Source organism: Pteropus alecto, unplaced genomic scaffold (assembly GCF_000325575.1).
Source record: "Pteropus alecto unplaced genomic scaffold, ASM32557v1 scaffold59, whole genome shotgun sequence".
NCBI lineage: Eukaryota > Metazoa > Chordata > Mammalia > Chiroptera > Pteropodidae > Pteropus > Pteropus alecto.
In genome coordinates this window covers 5,014,069-5,016,209 of record NW_006443292.1, presented here as the reverse complement: position 1 = coordinate 5,016,209, position 2,141 = coordinate 5,014,069, and the positions used below count along the sequence as shown (strand labels likewise).

Sequence of the window (2,141 nt, the reverse complement as noted above, 5' to 3'; positions counted from 1 at the left end):
AAGACGGACGCGGAGACGTCCCGGAGACGCGGCACCGACCTCCCCGAGCCGCAGGAGCGGTTCCCGGCTCCAGGACGACTTACCGGGCCGGGCGTGGACTGCGCAACCGGAACCACGCGAGCCCTCGGGGGACAGCGACTTATTCTGCAAGTGAAACGGGGCCCTGACACGGAAACCAGATCCTAACAGTTTCGTTCTTCCCAGGTTTTTGTTTCTCTTTTTTTGTTTATTTGGGTTTGTTTGTTTGTTTGTTTGTTTGCCTTTCAGGAGGTAACAACTGACCTCCACCCCGCGACCTGGAGACCAGCATAGACCCAGCGGGATCCGACTCAGAGGCTCCCGCTGGCGCAGAAAGCAAACCAAAGGACAAGTGACCGGGACAGGTGGCCGGGAACCAAAGTTCGCCTCTAGCCGGAACCTTCGAGCACGGACCTGATCCTCGCAGACAGTATTCACAAGCGAGGGGGCCCAGTGACTTCTCTTGGCCGAGCACCTTAGATGGCTTAGTTCCAAGATCGTCCAACTCAGTCTCCCAAGTTAGAATTAGAAAATATGTATGGTTTCTCCTTAATCAAACAAACAATACCATTGACATTTTTGCTGGGTTCGTATCCATCTTTTCAAAGTAATTTTGTAAGAATCAGCATCTTTATACTAGGGAACCTTCATGAATATGACCACATAAGAATAAAACATTTCTCTCTGGCCAAAACAACCAAGTTAAACAAATTGGCAAAGAATATTTGCAAACCACAAATCAATAAAAAGAAGACTAACAAGTCAATAGAAAAATAAGAACAGAATAAGTGTTTCATAGAAAAGAAAATTAAAATGGTTTCTAAATATGAAAAGATGTTCAACCTCACCCATATAAAAGGGATACAATGAGATACAACCTCCCCTCCCTTTTGGGGGGGACCTACAAAGCTGGCAAAACTAAACTGGCAGGGGTGCGAGGAACAAGACACACTCAAACCTCACACATCGTTGATGGGAGTGTATGTCAGCACGATCTCTAAAGAATGCGATTTGGACATATCTATCAGAGTCTTAAACATTTTTCCTTCTAGAAATTTATCCTAAAATACACTCGCATAAAAGGTGTGTAAAAGAATATTCATGGGTACATAATATGAAAAGTTGCTATATCTAATATTTTACAAATTATGGAATATGCTTACAACAGAATACTAAGCGGCTGTAACTGTGAGTGAACTCTGCGTGGCCACAGGAATGATTTATTTCTACTTTGTGAAAAAGTGGGATGCTTTTTCACAAAGTAGAAACAGTGGGAACAATGTATAGGATGCTGAAATTGAGTTTAAAGGGTGGGAGATGCTGTATATACACACCCCCCCACACACACGCAGGTGCTTGGACATGAGCAACACAAAAGAACCGACCACGGTGGCTGCTGCCAGGGACAGAAACTGAAAGATTGAAGAGCAGGATGGGAAGAAAGATTAAATTTCCACCCCTTTCTACCTTCTGAATTTTATCCTGCATGTGTACGCGACTCATTCCAATAAAAATAAAAATGTTCGGTTTTAAAACGTGTTATTGAAATGCAAAAATATATACAGAATAGTGCATGGTTATAAGAATATGGCTCAATGAATCTTCACAAGCTGACCATGCCCTAGTAACCGAGAACCCAAAATAATATTTTAAATATAGATTTAACTTCAAGAATTTGACTCTTATTAGTAAACATATTTCTTTGAAAACATATTTTTAACCACTCAGAATCTTCTCGAGCTTGCTTGGCTGTTATTAGTAAAAACACAAAATTACATTGCGGGTGGTTGCTCCACAACTGACATTCGCCACTCCGACACTCAATAGTGCCTCAGACTGGAGTCTTACAATAGCACTCTTTTTGGTCTTAAATGCATTCCCGTAACGGTGGGCCAACTAATTCAGGCCAAACTTCCTTCTAAAAGTAACTTTTAAAAGCTATGCAAGATATTTAAAATGTTTTGAATCATGAGATTTTTAGGCCGAGTTCTAGAAGAAGGTGTGGGAACGCAGAAAGGTGTACCAAACCCTAGTAGCCATTTTGTCTTGGAGTATTTGTCAGTCTGTGGCAATGTCTGAGGAGCTGAGCGGCGTGTTTCTGTATATATAAATATATAAGTATT

At 41.9% G+C, this 2,141-nt stretch overlaps 1 long non-coding RNA gene across 1 annotated transcript; it reads left to right on the top strand.

Annotated features, from left to right (window-relative positions):
- The first annotated feature begins 7 nt into the window (after window positions 1–7).
- On the top strand, window positions 8–1,556 carry LOC112472796. Its single transcript, XR_003043761.1, has 2 exons — window positions 8–150; window positions 268–1,556. It is a non-coding gene; the product is annotated as an uncharacterized LOC112472796 (long non-coding RNA).
- The last annotated feature ends 585 nt before the right edge of the window (window positions 1,557–2,141 follow it).